Raw genomic sequence first — 17,045 nt, forward strand, 5'->3', positions numbered from 1 at the left:
GCTTTGCATCGGTATTTACTGAGAAGGATTGGGAGGACAGTGAAAGCAGAATGAGGCCTGCTAAAGTGCTGGGACATTTTGAGATTAATAAGGAGGTAGTGCTGGGTCTTCTGAAAAGCATTAAGGTGTTTAAGTCCCCAGGACTTGATGCCATATATTCCAGAATATTGAAAGTAAATGAGGAGATTGCTGGGGCTTTGACAAAGATCTTTGTGTCCTCACTAGCAACAGGCAAGGTTCCAGACGACTGGAGAGGAGCAAATGTTGTGCCGTTGTTCAAAAGGAAATAGGGATAATCCAGGTAATTATAGGCCAGTGAGCCTCAAATCAGTGGTAGGGAAGCTATTGGAGAGGTGTTGCGAGCCCCAGGTTGCTACTTGGTAAGTGTCCCTTTGAGGCACCAAAATGGTAGCATGTGACTGCTGCGAGTGGGAACGGAGAGCTTCTATGACTGATATCATTGGAATGCTGCAGATGTCTGAAGGCTGACCTTATTGAAGTGCTGGCAACTGCAGATATATATCTATGAGCTGATTTCCCTAACCCACAGGGAGACAGAGAGAGAGAGAGAGACATACAAAGATACAGAAAGAGACACAGAGAGAGAGAGAGAGCGCGCGCGAGAGACAGAGAGGAACACACACACACACACACAGACAGGGAGAGAGAGACACAGAGAGAGAGACAGAGGGAGAGACACAGTGAGAGAGAGACAGAGACACACACAGACACAGAGGGAGACAAGAGAGACACAGAGAGAGAAAAAGCGATAGAGAGAGAGACACACACACACACACAGAGAAGGAGACACAAATCGAGAGAGAGAAACACACAGAGACGGAGAGGGGGGAGAAGAGAGAAAGAGAGAAAGACACTGATAGAGAGGGGGGGAGGGGGAGGAGGAGAGAGAGAGAGAAACACACAGACACAGAGAGAAACACACAGACAGAGACAGAGAGAGAGACACATAGACAGAAGGAGACACACATGGAGAGAGAGAGACACACACACACAGACACAGAGAGAAACACACAGAGACAGAGAGAGAGACACATAGACAGAAGGAGACACACATGGAGAGAGAGAGAGACACACACACACAGAGAAAAAGGCAGACACCAATACAGAGAGAGAGAGAAACACACAGACACAAAGACAGAAACACACACAGACAGAGAGACACGAGAGAGACACACACAGAGGGAGAGAGAGAGACAGAGAGAGAGAAAAACACACACACAGACACACACATAAAGAGAAACACACAGAGACAGAGAGACAAAAACACAGACACAGAGGGACAGAGAGATACAGAGAGAAGAGACACACACACACACAGAGACAGAGAGACAAACACACAGACAGAAAGAGAGAGAGACACACACACAGAAAGAGACAGACAGACACACGGAGAGAGCATGAGGGAGACAGAGCGCGTGACAGAGAGCGAGAGACAGAGACCGCGACAGAGAAACAGAGAGCGTGAGAGGAGACAGAGCACGCGTGATGAGAGAGAGAGCGCGAGAGCGAGCGAGACAGGGTGGCGCACCAGAGAGACAAAGCGCGAATGAGAAAGAGAGAGAGAGAGACAGTGTGCGACAGAGAGAGCGAGCATGCGTACGAGACGGGGCACAACGGGGAGAGCAGGCACGAGACGGGGCGCGACGGGGAGGGCGAGAGCACGAGACGGGGCGCGACGGGGAGAGGGAGAGAGCGCGAGACGGGGCGCGACAGAGAGAGCGCAAGACGGGGAGAGAGCGAACGCACAAGACGGGGCGCGACGGGGAGAGCGAGCGCGAGACGGGGCGCGACGGAGAGAGAAAGAGCGCGAGACGGGGAGAGAGCGAGCGCACGAGATGGAGTGCGACAGGGAGAGCGAGCGCGAGCCGGGGCGCGACGGAGAGAGAGAGAGCGCGCGAGACGGGGTGCGACGGGGAGAGAGAGCGCGCGAGACGGGGCGCGAAGGGGAGAGAGAGAGCGCGAGACGGGGCGCGACGGGGAGAGAGAGAGCGCGAGACGGGGCGCGACGGGGAGAGCGCGAGACGGGGCGTGACGGAGAGAGAGCGAGCGCGAGACGGGGAGAGAGCGAGCGCACGAGATAGGGTGCGACGGGGAGAGCAAGCGTGAGACGGAGCGTGACGGAGAGAGAGCGCGAGAGGGGGCGCGACGGAGAGAGCGAGACGGGGAGAGAGCGAGCGCACGAGATGGGGTGCGACGGGGAGATCGAGCGTGAGACGGGGCGCGATGGAGAGAGAGAGCGCGAGCCGGGGCTCGACGGAGAGAGAGGGACAGCGCGAGACGGGGCGCAACAGAGAGAGAGAGAGCGCGAGACGTGGCACGACGGAGAGAGAGAGAGCACGAGACGGGGCACGACAGAGAGAGCACATGCGAGACGGGGCGCGACGGAGAGAGCGTGAGACAGGGCGTGATGGAGGAAGTGCGAGACGGGGAGAGAGAGCGCGAGACGGGGCGCGACGGGGAGAGAGAGCGCGAGACGGGGCGCGACGGGGAGAGAGAGCGCGAGACGGGGCGCGACGGGGAGAGAGAGCGCGAGACGGGGCGCGACGGGGAGAGAGCGTGAGACGGGGTGCGACGGAGAGAGAGAGCGCGAGACGGGGAGAGAGCGAGCGCATGAGATGGGGTGCGATGGGGAGAGCAAGCGTGAGACGGAGCGTGACGGAGAGAGAGCGCGAGGGGGGCGCGACGGAGAGAGCGAGCGAGACGGGGCGCGACGGAGAGAGAGGGACAGCGCGAGACGGGGCGCAATGGAGAGAGAGAGAGAGCGCGAGACGGGGCACGACAGAGAGAGAGAGAGCACATGCGAGACGGGGCGCGACGGAGAGAGCGTGAGACAGGGCGCGATGGAGGAAGTGCGAGACGGGGAGAGAGCGCGAGACGGGGCGCAACAGAGAGAGAGAGAGAGACGGGGCACGACAGAGAGAGAGAGAGAGACGGGACACGACAGAGAGAGAGAGAGAGAGAGACGGGGCGCGAGAGTGAGAGATACATACATACACAGATCACGAGAGAGACACACAGAGCGCGCAGGAGAGAGAAAGTGCATGTGAGAGAGACAGACACACAGCGTGAGACAGAGACAGACAGAGCGCGAGAGAGACGGAGACAGACACACACAGTGTGTGACAGAGACAGACACACACAGAGCAAGCGAGAGACACACACACAACGCACGGAAGACACACACAGAGCACGACAGAGAGAGACACAGAGAGCGCGCAAGAGAGAGACAGCGTGAGACAGAGAAACACATACAGAGCGAGAGAGACACACACAGAGCACAAGAGAGAGACAAAGACACAGAGCGCGAGAGAAACAGACAGAGCGCGAGAGAGAGATAGAGCACGAGAGAGAGAGACACACACACAGAGCAGGGGGAGAGAGCAAGCATGGGAGAGAAACACAGAGCATGTAAGAGACACACAGAGCGCGAGACACACACACACAGTGCGCAAGACAGAGAGACACACAGCATGAGAGAGAGACAGACACAGAGCGCGCGAAAGGGAGAGACATACACACAGAGTATGCAAGAGAGACTGAGAGCAAGACACACAGACCGCGAGAGAGTGAGACAGACTGAGACTCTCTTGGTGGTGCTAGATGGAGTAGGTTGCATCTTGACACTGCTCCACTCACTTCCTAATATCTATGCTAAAGTTTTAATAATACTTTTATAATACTTTTATGAGATTGGATTTTGATTTTTAACTGCCGGAAATGAACACCAGAACTAAAGGTGCAGCTCAAAGCAAGGGGAATGGGGATCCTCAACTTACTTTGAAAGCTATTTCTAAACTCACTGGATAAAAAACTTGATCAGAAGTTTTCCACTTTTGAAATGCTGTTAAAGGAGATTGAAGACAGACTAACAACACTTAAACTGGAAAATGTTACACAACAGAAATTAACTGCTAAACTGTATGAAGCTGGCAAAGAGAGAGATCGTAGACTGAGCTCATTGGAAAAGGATTTAACTTCGACTACCCAAATACTGAAACAGCAAAGACAGAAGATTATCGATTTAGAAAGTCAAAGTCGGAGGAACAATTTGTGTATTATTGGCCTTCCTGAAGATGCTGAAACTGATAATCCTATTGAATTTTTTTCCAAACTTCCGATGGGTGTGTTTGGCTCTGAAATTTTCTCTGTATGTCCCATACTTGATCGTGCTCACCGAGCATTAAGACCAAAACCTCCGGCAGAGCAAAAACCACGGCCAGTAATATTGAGATTTCACTATGTGAGTACTAAAGAGCATTTGATTCAAATTGCTCGTCGTCAAGGAATGATCCAATACAAAGATGGGAAGTTTCATCTGGTTGAAGATTACAGTCCAGAAGTTATAAAAGAGAGATTGTGCTATAAACTGATTATGTTGCTGCTTTATCAAGGGAACTATCAACCTGCACTGCTGTTTCTAGCCCAACTGAGGATTGTACTCCCTGACAAATCACATAAATGGTTAAGTTCTGCGGATAAAGCTGAGGAATTTCTCAAAGATTAACTTTCGAGTCCAGATGGTTATCCCTGTTATTATTCTACTTTAATATTTGTTTATTCCGATTGGGAGACTGATTGCTTTCTTTTCTCTTCTGAAATAATACTAAGATTGTATTTTTTAAATGTCGACTGTCAGTATTTGTAACTGTGTAGACTTTTCTCTTTGGCCGATTTGTCTCCATGTTTATGGTCCTTGTGCCTTCATGTTTTGACTACTGGTGGTGTTTTGCATTTCTTTTAACTTGGAGATTTGCCACCAAAAGAGGTGGGGTTAAGCGATTTAGTAAGTAGCATTCTGGGTGTCTACTGGCCAGCTTTCGGGCTTTTGTGGGTGCTGGGGTGGGGCTGTTTTTAGTTTTGTTTTTTCCTTCTGGACTGATTTGAAACTACAAGTATGTCTGAATTGTCATCATATCCAGATCCTCTTTGAACTCTTTTTCCTCTTTCTATTAATCAATTTTCAGTGCTGCAAGGTTAACCCTTTACACACCATATGCTTTAATTAATTAAAATGGATAATATGATTAATTTTGTTTCAGGGAATACGAATGGTTTAAATCATCCAATTAAGCAGAAGATCTTTAAAGTTTTCCATAGATTGAACTCTCAGATTATTTTTCCTCAGGAGACTCATATTAGGAGGGAGGATAATCAGAGCCTTTTTTAGATTTTGGAGGGGTCAACAATTTCACTCTAATTCACAAGCGAGGGTGAAAGGAGTCTCCATTTTTATAGACTCCTCCATTTCATTTGTTCATCATGAAACAATCTCAGACCCAAATGGTAGATTTTTATTAATTACTGGCTTACTCCATAACAAAAAAGTTGTTATGGCTAATGTTTACTCGATCATCCCGAGTTCTTTAAACATTTATTTGCATCTTTTCCTCATTTAAATGAATATACATTGATTATGGGTGGAGATTTCAACTGTTGTTTAAACCCTTCAATGGATAGGTCTGCATCGGCTCAAGTGCTTCCAAACAAATCCGCTGTTTTTATTAATTCCTTTTTAGTTGATTCCAGAATTCTAGAAGTTTGGAGATTTCTACACCCATATGATAAAGGGTTTTCATTCTTTTCTCATGTCTATCACAACTACTCTAGAATTGATTACTTCTTTATCGACTCTCGATTAGCTCCATCTGTTGTTGACTGTAAGTACGATGCAATTGCCGTTTCTGATCACACGCCATTGAAACTATCAATCAAATTACCGGACGTAGCCTCTGGTGCCAGACAATGGCGATTCAATTCTTCTCTACTGCAGGATTTAAACTTTGTTAATTTTATTAAAGAACAGATTTCCTTTTTCTTCTCAACTAATTCTACAGAAAAAATTTCCAATGGGATATTATGGGATACCTTAAAGCTTAGATCCATGGTCAAATTATTTCATACTCTGCTGGATTGAAAAAAACTAATAATGAATTACGTATATTGGTTGATAAGATTAAAGAAATTGATAAAAAAATACTGTTGCTCCTAATTTGGAGCTTTATAAAAAAGAGAACTGAACTTCAATTGCAACACAATGTGTTATTAACATCTCCAATTGAAAATCAACTACTCAAAACTACAAGTCAGTTTTATATACATGCTGATAAATCTGGTAAATTATTGGCCAACCAACTGAAAGCGGTTTCGACTAAACGTCAGATTATTAAAGTTTGTAAACGAGATGGTAATTGGACGATTGACCATCATCAAATTAATAAATCTTTTCAAGAATTTTATACTTCTTTATATCAATCACAATTTCCCGAGGATTCTACATTAATGCATGCATTTTTAAGGAAATTGAAGAATCCAAAATTATCACTTAATGAACATTTATTAATAGATGCACCCATTTCAGAGGAAAAAATAACGAAAGCAATTTCTTCAATGAATTCTGGTAAAACACCTGGCCTCGATGGGTATACAGTTGATATTTTTAAAATCTTTCTCTGATCTTCTTTCTCCTTGGTTAGGTAAAATTTTTAAAGATGCCCTATCAGTAGGTAAATTACCACAATCCTTTTATGACACATCTCTCTCCTTAATTCTTAAGAAAGATAAAGATCCTACTGAATGTGCATCTTACAGACCTATCTCTTCATTGAATGTGGACTCCAAATTTTTTCCAAAATATTGGCTTCTAGATTGGAAAAAGTACTTCCACAAATTATTTCTGAAGACCAGACAAGATTTATTTAAAAAAAATCGGTATTTGCATTTTAATGTTAGGAGGTTAATGAATATTGTATATACCCCTTCATCTACAATTCCAGAATGTGTTATCTCCCTTGATGCCGAGAAGACGTTTGATAAAGTCGAATGGGAATATTTATTTAACACGCTTGAGAAATTTAATTTTAGCTCAAATTTTATATCCACGATTAAATTGATATATCATACACCTTTGGCTTCAATACTTACTGATAATCAGAGATCCCCCCTTGTCAGGCTTTTCTGAGGCACTAGACAGGGCTACCCTTTAAGTCCTTTATTATTTGCTATTGCCTTGGAACCCTTACAATTGCCTTTCGGGATTCTTCTAACATATTTGGTATTACTCGTGGAAATGGGACGCATAAGATATCATTATATGCAGATGACCTGTTACGTTATATCTCTAACCCTGAGAAATCCATTCCTGCAGCATTATCACTGCTTGCTCAGTTTAGTGTTTTTTCTGGTTATAGATTAAATCTTAAATAAGAGTGAGATTTTCTCATTAAATATGCAAGTCCCAATCTATAGGCAATTACCATTTAGATTAGTGACTGATTTGGGTGTTAAAATTACCAAGAAGTATAAGGACTTATTCAAAGTTAACTTTTTACCTTTAATCGATCATGTTAAACAATAGCTAGCTAAATGGTCCCCACTGTCTCTATCATTGATTGCTCGAATCAATGTAGTTAAGATGAATATTTCAGCAAAATTTTTGTATTTATTCTAGGCGGTTCCAACCTTCATCTCGAAATCTTTTTTTTCATACTATTGATTCTAAAATTCTTTCATATATATGGCAGAATAAGAACCCATGGTTAAGTAAGAAATATTTATAGAAATTAAAAAGGAAGGCTTTGCCTAACTTTAGATATTACTACTGGGCAATTAATATTAGATATTTAATTTTCTGGACACAAGATTTAGATGTAATTCAATGTCCCCGATGGGTGTATCTTGAGCACGAGTCCGTGCAAGGGTTTTCATTAGCTTCTATTTTAGGAGCCTCGCTCCCCTTTGTGGTTACTAAATTGAGTAAACAAATGATTAACCCAATAACTAAACATACAATACGAATATGGTTTCAATTTTGTAAATTTTTTGGATTGAATAAATTCATTTTATCAAGTCCTATCCAATCCAATTTTTTCTTTCAACCATCTAGAATTGATTTAGCTTTTTCTTTATGGAAAATGAAGGGAATAACATGCTTTCCTGATCTATGCATTGATAATACTTGTCTTTAGAACAGTTGTCTAATAAATACAATTTGCCTAGATCACATTTTTTTCGATATTTACAGATTAGAAATTTTTTAAAAGTTATTTTACCTACTTTTCCGATACCACCTAAAATTGAAATTACAGAAAAAATTTTAGGTTTTAATCCTTATCAGAAGGGCTTGATAGCAATAATTTATGATCTGATTATGAAAATACGTCTAGAGACACTTGATAAAATTAAGAATGAATGGGAAAGAGAACTTCAGATGCTTTTACCTATAGAGAGATGGAAGAAATTTCTCCAATTAGTTAATACATCTTCCATGTGTGCTAGACATTCTTTGATACAGTTTAAGGTGGTTCACAGGACCCATATGTCTAAGGATAAGTTAGCCCGTTTTATCACCATGTAAATCCTATATGTGACAGATTTAATTTGGAGGTGGCTTCCCTGACACGTTTTGGTCCTGCCCTCTTTTGGAAAAATATTGGAAAGATATTTTTAATATTATTTCAATTGTATTGAATATTGATTTACAACCTCATCCTATTACTGCGATTTTTGGGTTACCAGTGATGGATTCCGGCCATCTATCCGCTTCAGCTTGCCGTATGATTGCATTTGTTACATTAATGGCCAAGAGGTCCATTCTATTTAAATGGAAGGATCCTATACCTCCTACCACATTTCAATGGTTTTCTCAAATTATAACATGTTTAAACTTAGAAAAAATTAGGAGTGGTACTGTTGATGCTTCGCTTAAATTTGAGGAAATTTGGAGCCCATTTATTCAGTATTTCCATATGATGTAAGTGGACCTTTTTCGAATCCCTTTCCATAGAACCATAGAACCATACAGCACAAAACAGGCCCTTCGGCCCACCATGTTGTGCCATCCATCAAACCACCCTCACACTATCTAAACCTTTCCTCCCGCATCTCTCTCTATCTCATATTCCTCCATGTGCCTATCCAACAACCTTCTATCTGAATATAGAGGAGCGGCGCTAACAACATAATAATGTTTTTTTTTAACTGAAGAAATAACAGTCCAGCTTTTTTTTTTGAAGTTTTTGCTTTGCTTGTGTTTATTATTTTTCTTTAATCTTGGGGTTCTTTTTTCATGTAATCAAATATCTTTTCAAATTCTTTTATATCATGTTCACTTAGTAAGAGATTGGGAGCTTCAGATTATATATTTTATTCCGTGTTTGTACATGTCACTTGTTTGTATGAAAATCCCGATTAATTGTTAACTATTTTGTTAACTGTTATTATTGTAATCCCGATCTCTTCGCACCATGTGTATAATTATTATTGTTATGTGTATTAATTTGAAATTTAATATAAAGATTGAAAAAGAAAGTGGGGGAGCGAGGGGGGAAGCGCAAGCGTGGGAGGGGCAGAGACAGGGGGAGCACAGAGGGGCAGGGGGAGAGCGAGCGCGGGAGGGACAGAGAGAGGGGGAGCGCGGGAGGGCCGGTGGGGGGGGGAAGGGGAGGGGAGGGGAGGGGGAGCGCGGGAGGGCCAAGGGAGGGAGAGCACGGGAGGGACAGGGGAGGGGAGGGGGAGCACGGGAGGGCCAGGGGGGGAGGGGAGCCAGAGACAGAGCGAGAGGGAGAGAGCGTGAGCGAGAGAGGAAGAGACACATATAGAGCAAGAGAGAGATCGAGGCACACAGAGCGCGAGAGAGAGAGATACAGAGCACGAGAGAGAGAGCGATCGAGAGACACACACACAGAGCACGAGAGAGAGCGATCAAGACACACACACACAGAGCGCGAGAGACACACACACGAGAGACACACACACAAAGAGTGCAAGAGAGAGAAAAACAGTGCATGTGAGACACAGCACGAGAGCAAGAGAGAGAGAGAGATCGAGAGACAGCGCGAGAGAGACACAGCGCGGAAGAGAGACAGAGACACACACAGAGCGCGGGAGAGAGACACACACACAGAGCACGAGAGAGAGAGACACGCACAGAGCGCAGGAGAGAGACAGAGCACGAAAAAGAGACACATACAGAGCGTGAAAGAGAGAGAAAAGCAGTGCGTGCGAGAGAGAGACGCAGAGCGCGAGAGAGACACAGCGTGAGAGATAGAGACAGAGCGCGAGAGATAGAGATGCACAAAGCGCAAGAGAGACAGAGACACAAAAAGAGCGCGAGAGAGAAAAAAACAGTGCAAGAGACAGCGCGAGAGAGATCGAGAGAGACACAGCGCGAGAGAGAGAGACACACACACACAGAGCGCAGGAGAGAGAGAGACATGCACAGAGCGCGGGAGAGAGAGACACAGAGCACAAAAGAGAGACACACACAAAGCGTGAAAGAGAGAGAGAGAAACAGTGCGTCCAAGAGAGAGAAAAGCAGTGCATGCGAGAGAGAGAGAGACACAGAGCGCGGGAGAGAGAGAAAAGCAGTGTGTGCGAGAGAGACGCAGAGTGCGAGGGAGCGAGATAGAGACAGAGCGCAAGAGATAGAGACAGAGCGTGAGAGAGAGAGACACAGAGCGCGAAAGAGAGAGGCACACACAGTGCGAGAGAGAGACACTCAGCATGAAAGAGACACACAAAGAGCACGAGAGAGAGAGCGTGAGAGAGACACACAAAGTGCAAGAGAGAGAGACAGACACAGAGCACGAGAGAGACACATGCAGACTGCAGGAGAGAGAGACACACAGAGCGCGAGAGAGACACACAGAGCGCAAGAGAGAGAGAGAGAAAAACAGTGCATGTGAGATATAGAGAGACGCAGAGCGCGAGAGATAGAGAGACACGCACAAAGCGCAAGAGAGACAGACACAGAGCGTGGGGGAGAGAGAGAGACGCAGGGCGTGCGCGCGGGAGAGACGCAGGGCGCGCGCGAGAGAGAAAGTGCGAGAAGGAGAGAGAGTGCGAGAAAGAGACACGCACAAAGCACGAGAGAGAGACACACACAGAGCATGCGAGACACAAAGTGCGAGCAAGAGAGACACACAGAGCGCGAGCAAGAGAGAGAGACACAGAGCACGAGCAAGAGAGACAGTGCGAGAGAGACAGACACACAGAGCGCAAGGGACACATAGCACGAGAGAGAGAGACACTCACAGAGCACGAGAGCGCGAGAGAGACAGCGCGCGAGAGAGCGCGCAAGAAAGAGACACGCACAAAGCGCAAGAGAGACAGAGACACACAGAGCGCAAGACACACACACAGTGCAAGAGACAGAGCGCGAGAGACAGATCGAGAGAGACACGCACAGAGCGTGGGAGAGAGAGACACACACACACAGAGTGCTGGAGAGAGAGGCACAGAGCACGGGAGAGAGAGAGAGACACAGAGCGCAAAAGAGACACACAGCGCGAGAAAAACAGTGCGTGCGAGAGAGAGAGAAGAACAGTGCGTGCGAGAGAGAGAGAGATAGAGAGAGAGAGAGAGATAGAGAGCGGGAGAGATAGAGACACGCACAAAGCACAAGAGACACACACAGAGCGCAAGCGAGACACACACAGAGCGCGAGCGAGAGAGAGACACACAAAGCATGAGCGAGAGAGACACACATCGCGAGAGAGAGACAGAGCGCAAGAGAGAGAGACAGAGCGCAAGAGAGAGAGACACACACACAGAGCGCGAGAGAGACAGAGCGAGAGACAAGGAGAGAGACAGAGCGAGAAAGAGCTAGAGACAGAGCAAGAGAGAGAGCGTGAGTGAGAGGAAGAGACACAGAGCACGCGAGAGGGAGAGAGAGGCAGAGGCACACACAGAGCGCGCGAGAGGGAGAGAGAGGCAGAGAGAGAGAGAGACGTGAGAGTTGGTAGCACTGGCTCTGTATATCTCTGAGTGAAGCCCAATTGTCGGGTGCCTGTCACTTTGCAATCCATACATGGATTTTTGGAGCAATCTGTGGAGTCCAGTTTGTCACTAACCTGTACCAAGAAGCAGGTACATCTGTGGGCGGCCACGTATCGAGTGCCCTTGGTGCGGCAGATATTTGGGAACAAAGCAACGGAGATCTTCGGTGATTGTGGCATCGTATTGGTTCCAACATGGAACTTGTGAAATTCGTAAACTCCTCTCTACATTCTAGTGTGGTTTTCAGAAGCCTTTGCTCATTGGTTTTGCTTTGTGACTTGCTGAACTGAAGTGAACTTTGAGAACTGTTCCTAGACTTAGTGGTTTGGGAACTTGCCACATACACTTCGGTTCATTTCGGTCAATGTTTGATATCAAACATTTTTTTTATTATTACAAGTAGTTATTAATAAATAGGTTTTAACATTGAAACCTTCCTCGTTGTGTTTCTATTGTTGCTGGTACGTAACAGAGGATACTTGGGGATAGAACTTATGCACATTTGGAGAGGCATGGCAGGCTTAGAAACAGTCAGCATGGCTTAGTGCAGGGCGAGTCATGTCTTGCAAACTTGACTGAGTTTTTCTGAGGAGGGTCCAAGTCCATCGCTCGCTGAAAGTGCCTACGCAGAAGGGATAAGATGGTAAAAAAAAGGCATATGGCATGCTTGCCATTATTGGTCAGGGTGAGAGTACAAGAGTAAGGAGGTCATGCTGCAGCTTTATATACAAAAAAACAAGATGCAGGAGGAACTCAGCAGGTCAGGCAGCATCCGTAGGAAAAAAGAAGACGGTCAATGTTTCAGGTCAGGACCCTTGCTCAGGACTGAAGATAGGGAAAGGGGAAGCCCAATATATGGGGGGGGATAAAACAGCAATGATAGGTGGACAGAAGAGGGGAGGCAGTGTGAGCACAAGGTGGTGAAAGCTAAATTTTTAAATCTTTGCTGGCCACTGTGAAATGGCAGTTGACAGGAGAACACCAAACATGCTACTTTTATTCAAGAAGAGCAGTAGGGATAAGCCACATAATTGTAGGTCAGCAGGTCAAGTGGTAGGCAATTTACTGAAACAAATCCTGAGGAACAGGATCAATCAACATTTAGGTTAGCTGGGACCATTCAGATGTTCATCATTTCTTAATTTGGGGGATATCCTTTCTGACCAGTTGAATTGCATATTTTTTTCAAAAGTAACAAAGTGTATAATAAGGGCAGTGAAGTTAATGTCTACATTGACAACATGAAATTCAGTCAGGCTTTTGACAAGGTCCTACATCGAAGACTGGTCTACAAGATTAGAGTCCCCGAGATCCAGGGCTGCTTGGTAAATTGGATCCAAAGTTGCCTTGGTAAAAGGAGAGACAAGAGACTGCAGATGTTGGAATCTAAAGCAACAAAAATTCTGCTGGAGGAAATTCAGCATTTGTAGGAGGAAAGGAATTGTCAATGTTTCAGGTCGAAACCCTGCATCAGGACTGAGGGGGAAGATGGCCAGTATAAAGAGAAGGGGAGTGGTAAAACAGAAGTCCATTGGAATGTGGACAATTCCTTTCTTCCCATTGACACTGCTCAATCCACAGTTTCTCCAGCAGATTGATTGTTGGTGCAGGTGAATTAACCTGGTTAGGGGTTGTCTTTGCTGTGACCAGCGCAATCCCGCAAGAATTGGTGTTGGGCCCCTTACAGTTTGTTATGAATGTTAGGGATATGAAGTATAAGGTATGATTACTACATTAACAGGGAACACAAACACTAGTGATGATGTTGATAGTGAGGAGGGTAGTCTTAAACTACAGGACCCCATTGATGAGATGTAAGTTGGCAGATGGAATTCAGTCTTGGCAAGTGAGATGTTGTACATTGAGACTACTAATAACGATATAACACATCACCAATGGTAGTGTCTTGGGAAGTATTGTCGAAAAAAGGAACCTTTAAGTATGTCCAAGGATCCCTGAAGGTGACAGTACAAGTTGAAAAGGCAATAGGAACACAGAATACAGGTTATGGTAAAACTTTAAAACACTGGCCAGCACACTCTAGGAGGGCAAAATTGCACTTATGAGGATACTGGATTGTTTTCTCTAGGTCAGAGGCAGCCAAGGTATGAACTGATTGAGATGTACAGAATTAAGCAGCACATAGATAGGGTAGACAGGAGAAAACTTTTCCCCATAGCAGAGGTGTCTAAAACCTGAGGGCAAAGGGGTTGGAGATTTAGAGGAGATCTGAGAAAGAATTTTTTTCACCCAGAGAGTGGTTGGAATCTGGAATGCACGGCCTGAGTGAGTGGCAGAGGCTGAGACTCGCAGAACATTTCAATATCTAGAGGAGTACTTGATACATCAAGGCAGAGAAGACTACTGGTCAAATGCTGGAAAATGGGATTAGTATAGATGGATACTTGATGATCAGTATGGACATGGTAGGCCTGTCCCACGATTTCAAGGAAATGGTTCAAGCCCTCAGTAAAACATCAGAAATCTGTTGTGCATAATTTCAACGTCAGTTACCTCTGAATATTTCAATCTGTAGTTGCCCAAGCTCCGCTCCATCCTACGAAACTGGTTGGAAGATGGATCCTGACTAAGGCTCTCAAAAGTGCCTGTAGAATCTTCGGTTTCACTTTCAATATCTGATGGTGGATCAAAGATGGCTCCAGAAGTTTGAACATCTGCATCAGTTCGATTAAGTGATTCTCTTGAAGCAGTTCGTACCAGTGATTCTTTTGAAGGTGACAAGAAAAGGGATTCTTTGGAAGAAGCTCGAAATAAAGACTCCATAGAGGGAACACGAAGTTGAAGTTTCCGGGCAAAAGACTGCATCTCCGTCTTCTACAAAGGAAGCAACATTTTCATAAAATTACTTTTGAACAATTTGGATGAAGTCTCAAGAGAAAACATGTTCTAGTACTGAGATTATCAAGCATTTGTTTATTTTGAAATGCAAGTGACTATTGGGTTATTAAAGTAGGCTTAACTTGAATTAAGAATATCAAACTCAGGTCTTAATTCTATTCAGTAATCCAAGGGGCAGAACATGGCTATAATAAAATCTGCCACGGTCATCAGCTTTCAACCAAAAAGTAAAGAGTGCAGATGCTCAAAATCAAAAAGAAAAAATGCAGCAAATCAGGTAGGATGAATGCAGACTGAAACAAAGCTCATGTTACAGGAGAATGGTCTTTCGTCAGGACAAGGAAAAGAATGACAATGTGGATTTAAAATTTGCTTCGTAATAGGAGGCAGAGGATGGTTCTCTGATTGGATGTTGTGACCAGTGGTATACCACAAGGTCAGTACTGGGACCTTTGATGTTTGACATTAACAACTTGGATGTGAATATAGGAGGTATGACTGGCAGGTTTGCAGATGGAACAAAAATTGATGGCATCATATGCAATGAGGAGGCTTGTCTTAGGCAACAGCATGATACAGATCAGATGAAATGTTGAGCGGAGAAATGGTAGATGGAATTTAATCCTGACAAATATGAGGTGATGCGTTTTGGGAGGGCAAACAAGAGTAGGGTAGACATAGTAAATGATAGGGCCCCAGGGAATGCTGATGAACAGAGGGTCCTTGGGTACAAATCCATAAATCCCTGAAAGTGGCAGCACAGCACAGATGGAAAGGGTGATTATGCCTTTATTAGCTGTGCCATATTTAAGAGCAGGATTGTCATGTAACAACTTTATAAAACATTAGTTAGGCCACACTTGGGAGTATTGTATGCAGTTCTAGTCACCACACTATAGGAAAGATGTGATTACATTCTAGAGGGTGCAGAGGAGATTTACCATGATGTTGTCCAGATTGGAGCACTCGAGTGATAAGGAGAGATTGGATGGGTTGGGTTTGTTTTCCCTGGAATGGAAGAGGTTGAGGATCTAATGGAAGCACACAAAATTATGACAGACACCCCCATCGTGGGGAAAAGATTATTATCCACCTTGTCCAAGACAAGAGGGCATAGATTTAAGGTGAGAGGTAGGAGGTTTAGAGGGGAGAGAAGGGAAGAAAGCAAGAGAAGCTGAATGGCACAAGTGGTATTGATTTCAGTTCACAAAGGGTGGTCAAGGCCTCATCTATGGGAGATGGAAGACAACATAGGCAGAAATAAAACAAAAACAATGCTGGAACTGAGAGACACAAACACAACAGATTTTGGAAATCTTTTTCTTGTTCTGACGTAAGGTCATTGATCAGAAATGTTACCTGTGCCTCTCTCCACAGATGTCACCTGACATGAGTATTTCCATAGTTTCTCTTTTTACTTCATTAGCTTTCACAACATTATTTTTGACAACATTACGTTTCTAGAGCCTAATTATTAAATACCTGTTTTCCTTAATCTGGACTCCTGTGTTCTTGTAATCTAAGCAGGTAACAATTAGATTTTAGCAAAAGTGGAATCTAATTTAGAGCAGATGGTTGAACACAATTCAATGTGTATTTCCCTTTTTGACACCTTACATATAATGCGTAGCATAGGCCATTCAGCCCAAATGGATCATTCTTGTGTTCAAGCTCCGCACAAGTTAGAAACATATGAATAAGGAGCGGGGGTGAAGCTACACTCAACCAATCAAGACTGTTCTGCCACTTAGTAATATCATAGCTGAGAGAATTATCATCTCAGTTCCGCATTCCATTTTTTACTCCCTCACCCATCAAAAATCTCTTCCACTGCATTATAAGTAATCAAAGACTCTGCTTCTGTTGCCCTTTGAGGATAAGGGTGCCAAAAACTCATGACCCTCAGAGAAAATATTTTCATTCAATTTTCTTAAAGGGGAAATTCTTTTTTTTTAAAAAAGAGATCACTGGTTCAAGCTTCTCCCATCAGAAGCCCCTTCTCTCCACATCCCTGTTAAACCCTCTAGATCTTATACTTCAAATCAAGTTGTTTCTCACTCATTTGATCTTGAGCAGATGGGAGGCAAAACCATCAAATCTTCCATCAAAGCAAACTGCCCACTTCAGGAACCATCCTCTGAACTGCTTCCAATTCACCTACATCCACCTTAAATGAGACGACTAAAATTGTACCAAGTGTTCCAAATGTGGTCTCACCAATGACTTATATCAGTGAAGCATAACCTCTCTACTTTTGTATCAAATTCCCCTGGCAATAAACAATATTACGAGCTTTCCTAATTACACTAGTCTTTTACAAATAATACGAGATCCCCCTTCATCTCAATCTCTCACCACTCAGACAGCATGCTTTTTATCATGCCGAAGTG

At 44.4% G+C, this 17,045-nt stretch overlaps 1 pseudogene; it reads right to left on the minus strand.

Moving 5' to 3' along the window:
* Positions 1-17,045, minus strand: part of LOC127574521 (golgin subfamily A member 4-like) — a 247,048-nt pseudogene that overhangs the window by 175,367 nt on the left and 54,636 nt on the right.

Source organism: Pristis pectinata, chromosome 9, assembly GCF_009764475.1.
Source record: "Pristis pectinata isolate sPriPec2 chromosome 9, sPriPec2.1.pri, whole genome shotgun sequence".
NCBI classification, from domain to species: Eukaryota; Metazoa; Chordata; class Chondrichthyes; order Rhinopristiformes; family Pristidae; genus Pristis; species Pristis pectinata.